Here is a 19681-nt window from a genome sequence, read left to right as displayed (position 1 = left end):
TTTAAAATATATATATATATATATTTTTTATGTCCTCCCTGTTGTCTGCTCTCTGTGTCCATTTGCTGTGTGTTCTTCTGTGTCTGCTTGCATTCTTGTCAGCAGCACTGGGAATCTATGTCTCTTTTTTGTTGCATCATTTTGCTGCATCAGCTCTCCGTGTATGTGGCACCACTCCTGGGCAGGCTGCACTTTTTTCGCGTGGGGCGGCTCTCCTTATGGGGCATATTCCTTGTGAATGGGGCTCCCCTACGCGGGGGACACCCCTGTCTGTCATGGCACTCCTTGCATGCATCAGCACTGTGCATGGGCCAGCTCACTACATGGGTCAGGAGGTCCTGGGTTTGAACCCTGGACCTCCCACGTGGTAGGGAGACACTCTATCAGTTGAGCCAATTCTATTTCCTTAATGTGTTTTTTATCTCACTAATTGCGTCTTTCATTCCCATGAGCTCTGCTATTTTTCTATTCAAGATTTCAAATACTTCTTTCTGTTCACTCACTGCCTTCCTGATGTCATTTATCTCTTTAGCCATATTGTTTTTCAAAGCATTAACTTGATTTTGGAAATTTGTGTACCTCTTGTTAATTAGTTCTCTCAAATCCTGCATCTCTTCTGGGACTTTGATATATTCTTTTTCTTGGGCCATGTCTTCCATTTTGTTAGTATGACTTGTAATTTTTTGCTGATGTCTAGGCATCTGATTAGGATAGTAGTTTACTCAGATGCTGAATTTCTTTCTCTTTTCATAGCGAGTTAGTGGCAGGAGGCTGCGTTATTGCTCCTCTTTGATTCTTGGTTTGACCGAGATCATTAGGATTGTCCCGTTAGTGGCTCACAACTAGGCTGTGGGCCCAGTAATGGGTTGCAGTCCCACTTCCTAGATCCTTCAGGAGAAAGGTTATAAAGGCCAGAAAAAGCCTTTATTTATTTTCAATTTTCTCAGGTGAACTTCCTTTGGTGCTCCTTGGCAGCTTGCTCAATTCAATGTCTGGTTGGAGTGTTTGCTGCAGCACTGACCCACTGGCTGGATCAATGTAATAGAGGCTCCTTCCTGGATACTAAGAGCCATGTAATTCAATCTTTCTCAGAAACAATTCTCCAGCCTTCTCTGGCGGCCCCATCCTTTTCCTGGGTAAGAAATAATTCCACTCCCCTCTGTGTACTCAGCAATCAGTCCTCTTTAGTAGAGAAGGGATTGGAATGGTTGTATCTCTTTAGCCGCTTGCTGGCTCCCAAGGCCAACAATGGCACATCCCCACCCAGCCTGGAAGGGCTGGTGGGGCACAGCAGACCAAATTTGTGGGTCAGAAGCTGAGTCAGCCTTAGGCTGTGTCCCTCTCTCTTCCCTTTCCTGGGGTAATGGATCCCTAGAGCCTCATTGTCTATAGGCTCAGAGGTTTGAGAACTCTAAGGTGTCTTTAGGGTGGGGGAGGGTGCTGGCAGTAGTAGCCGCTGGTTTTAACTCCCAGTTTTGCCACCGTTGCAATTCCTTTCTTTGTCCCTCTCTCTTCTGGGCCATGTCCAACTTTCACCTGGTGACTTAAACCCCAGGAAATCTTTTTTCAAGCCATTCCAGCCTGACCTCTAGCTACCAGAGAAGAAAGTCCTGTGTCCTTCTGGTCTACCATCTCCCCAGAAGTCCTCTTTTTTTTTAAACAACAACAAAGCACTCAGAATGTCAACAAAATAGTTGCAACTTTTTTTTTTCAATTACAAAGTGGTATTCAGTTAACAGAATGACAATTATTTTGGATAAACTGCATCAGAGCCAACTGAAGATGAATAAAACTACCATCCTCACATATATATAAAATGTGTGCCCTGCACCAGCAAGAACCCACTTTAAACTTCCATGCCAATTTACCACATCCATACTGTACCTAGCAAGTTTATTAGTTATTGTAAAGACATTTGGGACAGACCTAACTAAAGGCACATTCAAGAATGTGTTAACGATGCAAAGAAAGAGACTGTACGGTTTACAAACAAGTCTTACACAGCTTACATTTCAAATTTTTTCTTTAGGAGTGAATTGTTTATGGGGGTAGTTAAATGCTTTATAGACAAGGAAAATCTGAGCTAGAGTCACCTTGTTCATCATCAGCATCTTCATCTTCTTTATCTTCCTCCTCTTCCTTCTTTTTTTCACTTTTTTTCAGCCTTGATGACTCCTTTTTTTTTTTTTTGCCGTTTCAAGTTTTCCTTTAGCTTGGTATGCAGCAGTATTCTTTTCTTATTTCTCCTTCAGCTTAGCAGCCTTCTTTTCATAAGGCTACATGTCATTTGCAGCAGTGCTATTCCACCTCTCTCCCAGCTTCTTTCCACATCACCAAAGGAGAGGTCCGAATGCTCACCTTTGATTTCTGGGCTGTACTCAGAACAAAACAGGGAAAAGATTGAAGAAAGCCTGTTGGATGCATTGGGATCCTTGAACTTCTTTTCTGTTTTCTTTTGGGGAGGGACATAGATTTTCATATCTCTTTCATAATGCCATATCTTAAAACTTTCCTTTCTTTTCAGTAGACATGGTCTTCCTTCTCTCTGAGTACTTCGTAGAAACATCTGAAAAGTTGACTAAAGCATCTGGGTCCTTCTTCTTGTGCTCCTCCCATCATGTTTGCACAAAAGAATGTATATGACGACATTTTACCTCTCAGTTTCTTTGGAGCTCCTTTGCCCCTTGGCTAGTTATTTTTCATCCATGATATAGTCACCCAGTGCCCATCCAGCTGGTACTTACCCTTTGGACCTCAATGTACTGCAATGGCTTTGAGAGCAGGATTCAGACAGATTCCACCTCTTGATGACAGAAGCCGAAAAGAATGTGTGTGTTTTATAATCTATCTCATATTACTTTTCCCTGCAAAGGATACTTAATTTAAAAATGAGAATTAAGGCTAGTTATAATAAATTCATAAAATTTTGGAAATTGGATGGAACCTTGGAGATTATCTAATATGAAATCCCCTAATTTTATAAATAAGGAAATTGAAGCCCAGAAAAGTAAAGTGTTTTAGGTAAGATAACACAGCAGTTAGCAGCAGAATCAGGAAGAGTCTCCTGACTTCCAGTCTTGTGCTCGTAATTCCACAGTATGATTTCCTTTTTCAAAAAAAGCTTATTACTGATCTCTGATGAAGAGAATTTGAAAATAACTTTGTAGCCCTAATCTTCCTCTAGTTAAGAATTTAACTAGAGCCAAAGCAAAGGAAAAGGCTAACAAAATAATCCAGACAGGGAAACGGACTTGGCCCAGTGGTTAGGGCGTCCGCCTACCACATGGGGGGTCCGCGGTTCAAACCCCGGGCCTCCTTGACCGGTGTGGAGCTGGCCCATGCGCAGTGCTGATGTGCGCAAGGAGTGCCCTGCCACGCAGGGGTGTCCCCCGCATAGGAGAGCCCCATGCGCAAGGAGTGCGCCCTGTAAGGAGAGCCGCCCAGCGCGAAGGAAAGTGCAGCCTGCCCAGGAATGGCGCCGCCCACACTTCCTGTGCCGCTGATGACAACAGAAGCGGACAAAGAAACAAGACGCAGCAAATAGACACCAAGAACAGACAACTGGGGGAGGGGAGGGGAATTAAATAAAATAAAAAAATAAAATCTAAAAAAAAAAAAAAAAAAAAAAAAATAATCCAGACAATTTTGAAAAAAGCAAAATGGAAATTTGATTATCTAGCTTATCTAATCTCAATGCTCCATTCTTTTTTTTGTTTGTTTGTTTTCTTTAGAAATCTCACCTTAGTATCTCTGTGGAATAAGTAATTCATTGTCATAAATATCTTCATCAAAATTGCTTTATAAAATGTTCACACTGAATCCAAATTATTCTTCCTTTTGGGATATTTCTAAGACCAAAATATACTGTTAAGTAAGAAGTTCTCTAACAGTCCTGCCTAGTCTTTAATTAGTATAATCTTGATTATTATTTAATTTATTAATTAATTCAATAAGTATTTATTGTGAATCCTCTGGTTCAAAACACTGTGCTAAAAATTGTAAAGAATGTAGAAAAGAATAAGTCATGCACCCCTCTTTAAGAAGCTTAAAATCCTAACGATCCAGGTCAAACCAAGAATCAAAGAGCAGGCAGATGTATCTAACTACAACACAAAGAGAAATAAATTAAATATTCCAAGAGAGGCATTAACAAGTGGAATGAGAGTATAGAAGAAAGAACAATTACAGCAATGCCACATGGGCAGAGCGGGAAAGGCTATGCTATTATTTGTGGCAGAAAGGAAGAAGAAGCAAAAGAGACCCTTTACTGTGTTTAAGTGTTCAGTAGGATTTCCTCATAGAAAGTTAAAGTTGGGGAACTTAAAAAGCAAAAATGCTTAGGATACGTGTCTGAGCTATTAGGAGCCCTAAGAACAGATTCTTTTTTTTTCTCCCTTAAGGGGATCTTTTTGGTTCATAAATCCTGAACTGAAGAAACTCTTTAATTATTATTATGTATGGGTATCTGGATTAGATGGAGTCTACCAAACAATTAAAGTAAAAAATTCTGACTTGCTGAGTGAGCAAAAGTAGGTAGGTAGCCCTTCTAATGGAATTCTCCCTTTAGCAAGATTTATATCCTTTTACATTTGCTAACACAAACTTTGTTATATACTCGGATGAAAGAGAGGGTTAGAAGAAAATGTTTTAATTTTTATATATTTAAATTTTAAATTAAAGATTAATCCCATGTTCATTCATTGACATTTTCCTTTGTGTTCAAAAATCACCTGAACTGAAAGGTAAATGGCCAGGCAGAAGTTCCTTAAAAAAAAAATGTTGAAGTTAGCTCAATTAGAATGAATGGTGGGAAGTTTATGTGGCTCAAGTGACTGGGCTTCTGTCTACCATATGGGAGAACCTGGATTCAATCCCCGGAACCTCCCAGTAAAGGCGTGCTCATGTGGTGGGCCAGGCCCATGAGGTGAACCTCGTAGCAAGAGGATGGCACAACAAAAGAGAGACTCAGGGGAGAGTCAAGGTGAGAAGCAAGAGAAACCAGGAACTGAGGTGGTACAAGTGGCAGGGAACCTGTCATTCACATCGGCAGTCCCAGGATTGAATCCCGGTGAATCCTAGAGGAGAAAACAAGAAGACAAAAAGAAACAGACACAGAAGATCACATGGCAAATCGACACAGACAGCAAAACAACAGGGTGGAGGGAGAGGGAGGAAAAAAAGAATGAATGGTAAAATATCTATTCTGTTCTGCTTAGAACATAAACTCATAAACTACTTCTCTCAAAGTCTTGAAACCCTGAAAACAGTTGAATTGATTTGAGGATGGAGTTTTAATCAACTCTTGTTGCTTTCTTGGTTTATAAAACCTTATAACTTCATTTTATGAATGCCTGTGTTATTTTTCAACATTTGGTAACATTGATATACAGGTACTAATGGAGCAAAAGATGCAAATCATTGGATAAATATGAACACTATATTTTTCTTGAGGGACAATACATATTCTTGGGACTTTTATTGAGTTACGTTTTACTAGTCCTAAAATATTTAGAGTTATGTACTTAAAAGATACAGAGCATAGGTATTACATCCACAGAAAGTAGTTTAGTCAGTGAATGTTCAATGTAGCAGGTAGAGATGAACTTGGCACGTCTTTTAGACTGAACTGGGAACAGACTCTTCAGCCATAAAATGCACTTAACAGTCTATTTAATAGTGGTGAGGTCCTTGAAAATGCAATATCCATGCTAATCTCGCCTTTTTCTAAATCACAGATGAAAAATAGGTCAGTTAGGTAGAGCCTTCTCTTTCTATTTAAAGTGTGACATTTAATCTATTTAAACAACTACCCAAACTTTATTAATTCAATGTAAGATAAGCGTGCTGAGAAAGTAGAAAACTTTATTAGGAACACAGGTTTTCGAAAATCTGATCTGGATGTCCTAGATCACAGGACTCATTAAAATCACTACTTAGGGATTTAGATTAAATTAGTAACACAAAGGAATGATCAGAGAAAAGCAAGCAAGAATGTAATACTATGAAATGGCTAACAGAACTGAGTATTTTACAAAAGGTAAGTGGTGAAAACTAGAAGCAGAGTTTTTAGAGGAAGGTTTTCCCCTTCCCTGATGCTTCCAGAGAAATTTTTTTTGAGATGAGAAATACACACCCAGCAGAAAACAAACCAAGGAGACAAATCAGAGTTTAATGTAATTAGATCCTGGCTTCTGTGCATTTCATTTAAACCACAATGCTCTGTAGAATCCTTTGGAGAGGAAAACACAAGTTATCTGATGACTCATGATTGCATTTCCCTGGGATCTATTTTGGAGAATCACTGTTCACACTTTTCTTCACCAGAGCTTCTCATTTATTTGAATAGGACTTACTGCCTCACTACACTCGGGTCCCACCTTTCCCAATTAGTCCAAAATATCTACCTAGGGTAAGGCAGTAGTTCCTCTTTTCAAAAGACAGTTATAAAGAGCAAACACTCCAGTATTTGAAAAGTTAAACACAACCATATTGCACAATAGGTTTGGGTAGGGATTTTGAAAAAAAAAAAAAATCATCTGAAAGGGCTATGGGAGTATCATTCTCTGGATATCTTCATTTTCCCTGATCATATACTTTCTTGTGTTGTAGATTTGGGCGCCAGATCCTGCAAAGGATCACAGAGGAGAAAGACACAAAGAGGTCATTTCTCCTGCTTAACTGATTACTGTGGATTCAATAACAGTTTAGTTCTGTTCATTTCAGCTCTTATTCCAGAAAGCTAACTTCATCAATTATAGAAAATAACTTTTTATAGTTGCTAAACCTGTCTTCACTGCACATCCAGGAAGTATTTTCCTTCACATCATCAAGGCCCCTAAATTTTTTTCTTCATTTTATGAGAATCATTCAGGTGATATGAATGTCATTACTATTACTGGGCATATGTGGTATCTTATTTAGATTTTTAAATCTAAAAGAAGAGTGCTGCTATTGATGTTATCTGCCTTATCCTTTCTCATTAAAACTGAACACCAAACCCATTAAAAAACAAAATGGTAGTAAAAATCACACCCTTTTTCTGAGCTCCTCTTTTAGGTAAGGCAACCTTTTTTAAAAAAATTGGTGAGCAGAAGCAAAAATCAAGTAGGAAGCAAAGGCTTTATTTTGTGACTTACTCTGTTTCTCTGGCATGGAATTTCATTCCTTATTATAAATAAAAATTTATTTAAAAATCTGACTTTAAATCTTGATGTATTTACTGTAAATTTTACAAGCTGGAACCTCCTACCATTTTGATTTATATGATTTTTTAAATGGAGCTCTTACTAGTTCCCTCAGGAAGACTTTTTGGTTTGAATAGCTCTTACTGGCAGGTTGCCTCCTTTATATTTAGCCCAAATTTTCATTTTCAGAGACCATTTTAGACAAGTACCATGATAGCTCTAAGCCATTGAATCTGTGTGCCACATAATAGAGTGTGACAATCCACTCAGTTGTGAAAGACACAGGAGATAAAGTAGTAAAGTAGCATTTGTGTTATCACATTGGTTTTACAAATCTACTTAAACACTGACCCAACAGTGTTACTCATTATTGGAAATTATAGATGTTTATAATTTTCCAAAATGTGTTGAGCTAACTTATATATCATGCACTTAAATTTAAATTCAAAAACCTGGAATGAGAGAGATGGAGATTTGTGACATTCCGTGGAGGTTTGGGGTCCATGAACCAATGAATACATTATATTGCCACATTAAAGAAATCTTTTAATCTAAAGCTATAAGTACCATGTTATATCTTAAATAATTTTTAAAAATGGAGTATTAAAATCTTGTGATTTCATATAATTTAGACTTCTATAACAAATAATACCTGTGAACGTTTTTAGATTTATATTTCTTCTGTCTCATTTATGTCTTTTTGGATATAAAGATATAAAATATGAAAATATGTTCCTAAAATTGTTTCTGGATACTGTTACACTAACACAATGCTGGAACACAGTTTGGCAGGAACATTTGTTATTTCTTTTATGGTCCATAGCAACAAAATTATTTTTATATGTATGAATATGTACATATATGCAGTTGAAAATGTGTATTTGTATAAGAATAATTTCAAATGGCATTTGAAATGGACAGTAAAAATAATAGTAAGACTGTTTTCCTGGGCTGTGTACAATACTGGTCTGTAAGCATCTTGAGGGCAGACTATTTATATGATAATTATTTGCTCAATAAATGAGTATACCCATAAATAATTCTAAATAAACTTGATTTAATTCACTTAATAAAGAAGTTGAAGTCCTATTTATAGTATACAACAATTGCCTTTTTCATTAAAAAATTTTAAGTATATCATTCATACATGAACATATATAAACAATAAGTGTATAATAAATTTGTGAACTTAGAAAACAAACATGCACGTCAACATACAGGGCTCCTATACATCACCCTACCACCAACACCTTGCATTGCTGTGAAGCATTTGTTACAAACTATGGAAGACCATCATCAAAATATTACTACTAACTGTAGCCCATATCTTACATTGGGTGTATTTTTCTCCCAACCCACCTACCCACTTATTTACACCCTGACCACAATTACCTTTTTTTTTTAAAGGTTTTTAAATTTATATATTTATTTATTTTCCCCCTTCCCTTCCTCCCACCCTGCTGTTTTTGCTATCTGTGTTGTCTTCTCATTTTCTCTCCTCTAGGATTCACCAGGATTCAATCCTGGGGACCTCTGATGGAGAGAGAAGTTCCCTGACAATTGTACCACCTCAGTTCCTGGTCTCTGCTGTGCTTCACCTTGATTCTCCCCTGTCTTTCTTTTGATGCGTCATCATCTTGCTGAGCAGCTCACTTGCATGGCCACTGGCTCACCACGTGGGCACTCGCACGGGTACTGGCTTCCTGCACGGGCATGCTTTCTCTTCTTCTTTTTCACCAGGAGGCCCCAGGAATTGAACCCAGGATCTCCCATATGGCAGGTGGAAGCTCTATCACTTGAGCCACATCCGCTTTCTTTAACCACAATTACTTTTGATTCCACTTTGGCCCCATCCAAATATAAGGTTAGTTTTTAAAGTCCCAAAAGAGATTCCTCTTATCTACAAAGCTGTTCAGTGGTTTGAAACAAGGGTGATCTGTGTAATCTGTGTGTGTCTATGTGTGTCTGTGTGTGAGGGGGTAGAGGGAAGGAAGAAGGAGGTGGGGAAGTAGGCAGAGAAAGAGACAGATGGACAGAAAGAGAGAGATTGAATGGGTATGAATAAGAATGAGAGAAAATAGCCTTACTTTAAGAATTTCCAACTTCTAGTTGAATCAAGAATAAACAAAGATAGAGTGAAATTTATTTAGTGAATTGCCAAAAGTGATGAAAGAGTTAGAGCAAGAAGTTTTAAAGGACATGATTTTCAATAAAAGTAACAAAAGAAATGTGTTCTGGAACTTTATGTAATTATGGCAGTCCCTGGATTTCTCAGTGTAGGTGGTAAGAGTCTTACATTTTTGGATCCTCAATTTTTTGGTCTCCTTGCTCTAGAGAAGATGTGCAGTTTTTTTATTTTTTTATTTCTTATTTTTATTTTTATTTTATTTTATTTTAGATTTTATTTATTTATTGATTTCTCTCCCTTCCTCCCCTCCCCCCACCCTGGTTGTCTGTTCTCTGTGTCTATTTGCTGAATCTTCTTCTTTGTCCACTTCTGTTGTTGTCAGTGGCACTGGAATCTGTGTTTCTTTTTTTTGCTGCATCATCCTGTTGTGTCAGCTCTCCGTGTGTGCGGCACCATTCCTTGGCAGGCTGCACTTTCTTTCACGCTGGGTGGCTCTCCTTATGGGGCGCACTCCGTACGCGTGGGGCTTCCCTACGTGGGGGACACTCCTGCATGGCACGGCACTCCTTGTACACATCAACACTGCACATGGGCCAGTTCCACACAGGTCAAGGAGGTCTGGGGTAGATGGATGCCCTAACCACTGGGCCCATGTGGTAGATGGATGCCCTAACCACTGGGCTAAGTCCTCTGCCTTTTATTTTTTTTAATGTACTGGATACATACAATTTTTTTGAATCATACAATATGTTACACAATATATTTGGTTCATAGTAATGCAGTGATACAGCAGTTTGTTTATTTTACCGGTGGGAAGAAGTCACCACAATTTAAGGGAGATCTTTGAGAACATCCCCTGCACGGGGCCCCAGGCAGTCTTTCCTAGATTTCTGCTTCTTGTAGGGAGCAAACAGAATTAACAGGTTGTGGCAATATACACACACACAAAAATCAGTTTTTCATCCCCAATAAACTTGTAATGTTATTGATTAGTGTATGTAAATCCTTTCTCCTAAAAATTATATAATACTAAGAACAGGCATAAAATGATACTTTTTTGTTGTCTTTATTAAATGTTTAATATTTACTGATTTGTTGAAACCAGAAAAATCTTTGGACCAGCCAGGAAATATATTTTTTTTCTCAAAGTATGTAAACTAAGCAAACTTCCATGTATTTTTTATATAATAAAATATATTTTTAGAGGTTTTAGATTACAGTAAGATAATCTGTATTCCCATATACCCCTCACCTCCCCTTCCACATTTTCTCTACTAATAACATCATACAATTTTGTGATACATTTGTTACAGTTTATGAATAAATATTGAACATTGCTACAAACCAAGCTCTATAGTTTACACTGTGGTTTAAACTTAATTCCTATACCCTAAATATGCCCTATGTTCTACCTATTCTTCCCTCCACCTCTCCTCAGAACCTCTGGTAACCACTATCTTTATGCCAATGTTACAAGTTCTCCTGTTACTACAATTATGATAAGTCTACTTTGGTCTATAGTTGTGTTCCCCTCTTATGTTTATTCATTCTTCAATTTTGAGGATTTGGGGATGATGTTCTCCACTCTGTTTCGGATTGGGAGGGGCTTTGGTCTCATGGGACAGAAAGAAGGAACTGTTTTGCTTGCAGTTGTAGATAGTCTTTGTTGTTGTTTTATTTTTTGTTTTTTGTTTTGGCATGGGGCTTGTCTACATCATCATTTTGTTAGTTGTACTGGGCAAGTCCAATGAATTGGAGAGTTAGTGTTGGCAGCAGCTCTGCTGAGATACATGGCTCAACCAGCATATGAACAGACCAAAGGTTTACGTCTCTGAGACAAATATTTAATGGGTATTGTGCTAATTATAGGTTCAAATAATAGAGGTAGAAGAACCATGATAGGAAAATTATAAATGTGTCTAACTCTGTTATATTGGGGAAACACATTGCTATATACTCCAAGATAAGGTCCACTGAGGGGATGCTGATTTCCTGAGGCCATGTGCCTTGCCTATAGTGTCTGTATGTCTCTAGAGTCCTTGGCAGTACCCGTTTGAGGCTTTGTTTACTGCGGCAGTTAGTGAGCTCTGTCTAAGATGTGCATAAGGGTGACCTCTGAAATGATCACCAGACTCACTTTGAAATCTCTTCACTGTAAAAACTAATGTACTTTACATTTCCCCCTTTGGTCAAGGTTTATTTCCAAATGTGTCACTTGTTGGCGCTTGGTATTAATCCTTGGTGCCAGGGAGGCTCATCCCCAGAAGTTGTGTCCCATGCCAGGGGACAGGTAGTGAGTTTATTTGCTGAGTTTGGCTTAGAGAGAAGCCAAAACAAGGAGTTTTTCACTAGGTAACTCTTAGGCATTAGTTGTTATTAACCTAAGTTTCAGTTTTACAAGAATGAGGTTCATAAGTACAAGCATTAATAGTGAAGCCTTGGCATATTTGTCTGTTTTCTTTTATTAGACATGGTTTATATACCCCAGAGATTTTTGCCACTCTATTTTGAGAAAGTTGCAGGATCCCCTGCAGTTTTTTTTTTAATATTTTAATTTTTATTTAGATTAAAAAAAATTTTTAATTGCAAAAAATTCAAACATATGGGAAGGTAGAAAAGTGATTCTTTAATATCATTATAGGGAAGTGGATGTGGCTCCAGCAATTGAGCTCCTGCCTACCACATGGGAGGTCCCAGGTTCTGTTCCTGGTGCCTCCTGGAGGAGACAAGCAAGACAGCAAGCTGGTGGGATGGGATAGTGTGGTGAGCTGATGCAACAAGATGACAAAACAAGGAAACACAATGAGAGACACAACAAGCAAGGAGCAGAGGTGGCTCAAGCAACTGAGTGCCTTACTCCTACATGGGAGGCCCCAGGTTCCGTTCCCGATGGCTCCTAAAGAGAAGAGAAGCAGACACAGAGAGCACACAGTGAATGGACACAGAGAGCAGATAGCAAGTGCAAACAATGGAGGGGGGAATAAATAAATAAATAATAAATCTTAAAAAAAAATTATATACCTAAATCAGTGTCCAAATTTCCACTTGTCTCATAATTGTAATGTGTTCTAATTTTTTTATTTTTATAATTTGCTTGAACACTTTATGAGTGGCTGATAGGTCTTTTTTTCCCCTTGGAATTTATTTCCTGAAGAAAATGAAATGTTATTTATCATTCTCATAGTCTACATGTTGATGATTGTATTCCCATGATGCAGGTTAGCTTGTTTCTTTGTCCTCTATATTTCCTATATTTTGGTAGCTGGATCTCTTAGAGGTTTAATCAGATTCAGGATAAAATTTTTTAGGGAGTTAGACTACTTCATTGGTGGTGGCAAGACTATTTGCATCAGATAGCACATAACTTTGGTTGTCGTTCTCTTTGTAGTATTAGAAGTTTTTGGTATTCAATGTGTAGATTCATTAATTCTGGTATTCTATTTCTATCATTGTTGTAATAATCTTGTCTTATTTTGCCAGAGCTGCTATCACAAATACCACAAACTGGTTTTGGCTTAAACAGTGGAAATTTATTGGTTCACCAGTTCAAGATACAGGCAAGACTTATTTTCTCTCAGAGTCTAGTGTGCTGGTGTTGGCTACCAGTGATCTTTGGGGTTCCTTGGCTAGTAGTTCAACTTCCTGTCACATGGCAGTGTCCTCTCCTTTCCCTTCTGGATTCCTGCTGACCTCCAGTTTACCCCGTGGCCATCTCTTTATAACACCTCCAATAATCTGCAGTGAGACTCACACTCATTCATCTAAATTAAATTTAACTAAATTATCTTAACTGAAAATACCATCTTTAAGTGATCCTATCTACCATGGTTCACACCCAAAGGAATGTGGATTAAGAACATGTTTTTTTCTGTCTGATGTACATAATGCAATCTACTACAATTCCATACAAACAAACTTTCTTGTGGCAACTATTTGGTATTTAATGGAATAGTTTAGATAGGAAAGGCAGAATAACCACTTGAATATTTTTATTTACCAGTTTTCATAAAAATTAGTTGTTTTATTCACTTCATTGGTGATTTTTTTTCTCTTTTGTTTTTTTCCCCCTTTCTTCAGAGAAAAGTGATTCCCTGATGTTTTATTGGTTAGAGGGTGATCATTGTTTTTTGTTTTTGTTTTTTAAGTATCATTATGAACTCATGGATAATGCTACAGACAATTCACATTTGATGTGTTTCAATTCTTTGTAGTATTATGCTTATGATGCCCAAAGTGTTCCATCTGTGTCCAGTGGGAGTCTCTTCAGGTTGGCTCCTAAGCCCTTTTGACCCTAGTAAATCTTTGATAGTTTCCTTGCTATCTGGTATAACAAGTTGTGGCACATTTATTTTTGTATATTTCATTTCCAAACCTCTAATTAGCTATTTCTCCATGGAAACCTTGTTCCTTTTAGTAGGAAATGATACTTCAAGACCATGATCTGTGTGCTAATGATGCTCATTGCTATTGGGTTGTTCTTTGTTTTAGTCCTTTCAGTGGAAAGATTTAGGAAATATGTTTTATTTTCTCCCGCCTTCCCTTCCTCCCTCCCTCCCTTCCTTCTTTCTTTTCCTTTCTTCCTATAAAATAAATCATGAGTTTATACTGATACTTCACTTTTACTCTTTTTAAAGTTTAACATCTTTAACTCCTTTTTTCCTATGCCAAGAATCCTGGTTCTCAGAACAACAGGGATGATATTAATAGAATTTGAATATCACATAAATTTTCATTTTCTTTATCCCACTTTCCACATATAATAGTCTCAAAATAATACTACCAACCCTAATACCAACGACACAATTAATGACATCAATATGTATTTTTATTATTTTTTTAAGATTTATTTGCTTTTTAAATTTATTTCTCTCCATTCCCCGCCCCCCCCAGTTGTTTTCTGTGTCCATTAGCAATATTCTTGTTTTTGTCCACTTCTGTTGTTGTCAGCGGCACGGGAATCTATGTCTCTTTTTGTTCTGTCATCTTGTGGACGTCAACTCTGCATGTGTGTGGCGCCATTCTTGGGCAGGCTGCACTTTCTTTTGTGCTGGGCAGCTCTCCTTACTGGGTGCACTCCTTGGGTGTGGGGCTCCCCTATGCAGGGGGCATCTCTGCATGGCATGGCACTCCTTGCATGCATCAGCACTGCCCATGGGCCAGCTCCACACGGGTCAAGGAGGCCCGGGGTTTGAACTGGGGACCTCCCATGTGGTAGATGGACGCCATATCCGCTTCCCTGTATTTTTATTATTTTTTAACAGATTTTTTCATAGGACATATTACCCTATTGATGGAAAATCAGATTACTGTGTTTTAAAGTCACTTGGAGGAAATGGAGGTGGCTCAAGCAATTAGGTGCCTCCTTCCCTCCCACATCAGGAGGTCCCAGGTTCAATTCCTGATGCCTCCTAAAGGCACAGCACACAGCAAGTGCAAACAATGAGGGGGTGGGGAAAATAAATAAACAAATAAATCTAAAGTCACTTGGAGGGAAGCAGATGTGGCTCAAGTGATAGGGCTTCCCCCTACCATATGGGAGGACCTGGGTTTGATCCCTGGGGCCTCCTGGTGAAAAAGAAGAAGAGAAAGTGTGCTTTGCATGGCAAGCCAGTGCCCATATGGCAAGCCAAGTGCCCACGCGGCAAGCCAGTGCCCGTGCAAGTGAGTCATGCAGCAAGATGATGACACAACAAAAGAGAGATGAAGGGGAGAGTCAAGGTGAAGTGCAGCAGAAACCAGGAACTGAGGTGGCACAGGTTACAGGGACCCTCTCTCCATATCAGAGGTCCCCATGATTGAATTCCAGTGAATCCTACAGGAGAAAAAATGAGAAGACAAAAAGAGAAATAGATACAGAAGATCACACAGTGAATGGAAATAGCAAAAAGAGCAGGGCAGGGGGAGGGGAAGGAAAAGGGGGAAAGATAAATTTTTTAAAAAGTCACTTGAAGCAGTTACTGTCTATGTGGTAAAGCCACCAGCTATATATACATTTAAGTTTTTTTGTTTCATTTAATTTTGATTTTTAGAGATTTAATTTTTAAGCTAATATACATTATTATTTTGTTTCATAATTAACATACTTTTTCAAGCTAAATACAATTATCATGTCAATGTTTTGCCATTTTTTGCTTGCAATTTCAGTGCTTCTGAGCTTCTTTTATACAGAACTGAAAATGAAGAAAAGATCTATGTTTTAATTGTAGTTCAGATATATATTTGCTGTATCTCTTAGAGAAATTACACACTGTCTTTTTTCTTTTAAGATTTATTTTATTTATTTCTCCTCCCCTTGCCCCCCCCCCCCCCCCCGTTGTCTGTTCTGTGTCCATTTGCTGCATGTTATTGTTTTTGTTCACTTCTGTTGTTTTCATGGCACGGGAATCTGTATTTCTTTTTTTTTTTAAAGATTTATTTATTTATTTCTCTTCCCTCCCCCCCCACCCCGGTTGTCTGTTCTCTGTGTCTATTTGCTGCGACTTCTTTGTCGGCTTCTGTTGTTGTCAGTGGCATGGGAATCTGTGTTTCTTTTTGTTGCATCATCTTGTTCTGTCAGCTCTCCGTGTGTGTGGCGCCATTCCTGGGCAGGCTGTACTTTCTTTCACGCTGGGCAGCTCTCCTTATGGGGTGCACTCCTTGCGTGTGGGGCTCCCCTACGCGGGGGACACCCCTGCATGGCAGGGCACTCCTTGCGCTCACCAGCACTGCGCATGGGCCAGCTCCGCATGGGTCAAGGAGGCCTGGGGTTTGAACCGCGGACCTCTCATGTGGTAGACAGATGCCCTAACCACTGGGCCAAGTTCACTGTCCTGTGTTTCTTTTTGTTGTGTCATTTTGCTGCGTCAACTCTCCGTGTGTGCGGCGCCATTCTTGGGTAGGCTGCACTTTCTTAAGTGCTGGGTGGCTCTCCTTATGGGGTGCCCTCCTTGTGCATGGGGCTCCCCTATGCAGGGGCACCCCTGCGTGGCAGGGCACTCCTTGGGAGCATCAGCACTGCATGTGTGTGTCAAGGAGGCCTGGGGTTTGAACCACAGACCTCCCATGTGGTAGATGGACGCCCTATCCACTGGGCCAATTCTGCTTCTCTACACTCTTAAACTAGCTTTTCCATCAGTATGTTAATGAACAGTACTGTGTAGGGTGGGAAATGGGAGGTGAGGTGAAGTATGGAGGTAGGATTCCATTGTAAAATAAACCTGAAAATTCCATATTCTTTTGGAGAAGCACAATATTCATAACATATAAAAGGTTCTGAGAAGACCTGGAATAAGGAATCCTTTTTAAATTTGTGTAAACCAGTGATTTGACTGTTTCAGGAATCTGTTTCCCAGTTTTTTGTTTTTTGTTTTTAAACAATAGTCATTATTCGACTGAATGAATGTTCTATAGAACATAATTTAGGAAATGTTACTTTTAAGTATTCTCACATACCAGGTAGGGACATCAATGCCTGCCTTACCAATCTCCAACAGTTATTGTGAGGATTGAGTGATATGCTGGTTATGAAATACTTCTAGTACATAAAACATTTATTTAGCTAATGGCTTAGGTGGACTCATGCCCTGGAGAGGGCAAGGGTATGACAAACATGGAGATTTCAGAAGAGTCAAAGCCTTCAGAGAATGGAAAAATGCCATATAAGGGTCAGTTGAGGGAAGATGTACAGACAGGAAAAAGGATTCTATATCAAATAACATCTGTAATCATGTGAATGGATATCACCTGGAGTGAGGGAAATCTTGGGCCCCATATAGAAACGGTCTTGTTTTCTTAGTAAGTAGAAGTGGTCCAGGAAAAGAAACTACTAAAAAAGACTGACTTTGAAATGAAAAGTATCCTCTCTGAAAGAAAACAAAGTTAGAAGATTCACACTTCCTGATTTCAAAATGTATTACAAACCTACATTAATCAAAACAGTGTGGTATCCACACATGGGCAGACATATAGACCAATGGGATAGAATTGAGAGCACAGAAATAACCCCACACATCTATGGCCAACTGATTTTTTGAAGCCAAAGAAGCCAAGCCCATTCAGTGGAGAAAGAATAGTCTCTTCAACAAATGATACCGGGAAAACTGGATCTCCACATGCAAAAGAATCAAAGTGCATCATACCTCACATCATATACAAAAATTAACTCAAAATGGACCAATTTCCTAATTATAAAAGCTGAAACTATAAACCTCTAAGAAGACAACACAAGGAAATATCTTCAGGATCTTGTATTAGGCAATAGGTTCTTAGACTTAACATTGAATACATTAGCAACAAACAAAGAATTTCATCAAAATAAAAAAAAATTTTGTGCATCAAAGGACATTATCAAGAAAGTGAAAGACAACCACAGAATTGGACAAAATATTTGGAAAATATATATCTGATAAGGGTTAATATCCATAATATATAAAGAACTCCTACAACTCAACAAGAAAAAGACAACTCAATGGAAAAATGCACAAAAGACATATATTTTTCCAATGAAAATATATAAATGGCCAAAAAGCACAGAAAAAGGTGCTCAACACCATTAGTCATTAGGGAAATGCAAATCAAAACCATGATGACGGAGTGGATGTGGCTCAAGCGATTGAGTGCCCACCTCCCACATGGGAGGTCCTGAGTTTGGTTCCTGGTGCTTCCTGAAAAAAAAAAAAAAAGAAAAAACCAACTCAGGGACACTGATGTGGCTCAATGTTTGGGTGCCAACTTCCCACATATGAGGTCCTGGTTTCAATCCTCAGTCCCTGGTAACTAAACAAGACAAAACAAAACAAAACAAAAAAAAACCGTAATGAGATACCTTCACATACTAGAAGAGCTATTATTTAAAAAATGGAAAATAACAAGTCCTGATTAGGATGTGGTGAAATAAGAACCTTAGTACATTACTGGTGGGAATATATTATGGGATAGCCACTGTGGAAAACAGTTTGGCAGTTGCTCAAAAAAGTTAAACTAAGGTGTGACTTGGCAATCCCACATCTAGGCTTATACTCAAAATAATGTACAGCAGGGACTTGGACAGATATCTATACACCAGTAGTTCATAGGAGCATTATTCAAAAAAGACAAAAGATGCAAGCAACCCAAATGTCCATCAATAGATAAATGGAGAAACAAAATGTGGTATATGCATACAGTGGAGTATGACTCAGCTTTAAAACGGAACGAGGTTCTGATATATGCTGCAACATGGATAAACCTTGACATCACGTTGAGTGAAATGTCATCACAAGGCACAGATTTTGTATGATACCACTTACATGAAATAGCTAGACTATGCATATTTATAGGGACAGGAAATAGAGTACAGACTACCAGGAGCAGGGGCAGCGGGTAATAGAGAGTTGATGTATAATGGAGTTTCTATTTAGGGTGATGGAAAAGTTCTGGTAATGGATGGTGGTGATGGTGGCACATCGTGAATGTGATTGATACCCTTGAATGGTACATTTGAGAGTGGTTGAGATGGGAAAGTTTATGTTGTATGTATGTTTCCACAATTGAAAAATAAAGAATTAAAGAGACATTGGCAATTAAATGTAATACATGATCCTGGACTGGATCTAATAATGGAGGAGAAGAAGGACATTTGGGGACATATGAAAAATATCTATTGGAATATAGACTGAAAATTTTTTATCAATATGAAATTTCATGAACTTGATGACTGAATATCCTTGTTCTTAGGAAATATACATAGAAGGATTAAGCGTACAAGGAGCATGATTTATAAGTCCTACTCTCTGATGTTTAGAAAATACATATATAGATGAACAGACAAAGAGACAGAGACAGATGACTATGTAGGTAGAATTTATGACAATATAGTAAAATGTTAAAATTGGTGTATCTGGGTATCTAAGGGGGTATGTTGGAGTCTTCTGTATGGGTTTTATATTATTTTTACAACTGCCTATAAGTTTGAAATTATTCCAGATAAAAAGTTTTTTAAAAAAAGCATAGACACTGCCTAGCAAGGAAATGGAAAACTCTCCAAACATTAATTAGATAGGGAGAAAAAAAAGGAAAATACAAAAATATGTTCAACAGATTTGTGCATTTCACAGTATGTAAATATAAACTTTATATATATATATTTATATGCACATGCTTATGTGTACTAGTGTCTGCAACTTACTTTGAAATGCATCAAAAATTAAGATGGTTGATGGGTGGATAGATGGATAATATAAAGATATCTGGTAAAGCAAATAAAGCAAAATGTTAAGAAATGAAGAATCTAGGTGATAAATATATGGGTGTTCACTGTACAATTCTTTACATTTTTCTATATGTCTAAAAATTAAAACATTTTGGGAGAAAAAACAATGGCCGCAAATTCCTTGTGACTCCCTGAGAGGTG

Source organism: Dasypus novemcinctus, chromosome 9 (genome assembly GCF_030445035.2).
Source record: "Dasypus novemcinctus isolate mDasNov1 chromosome 9, mDasNov1.1.hap2, whole genome shotgun sequence".
NCBI lineage: Eukaryota > Metazoa > Chordata > Mammalia > Cingulata > Dasypodidae > Dasypus > Dasypus novemcinctus.
Note: the sequence above shows the minus strand (reverse complement) of the source record.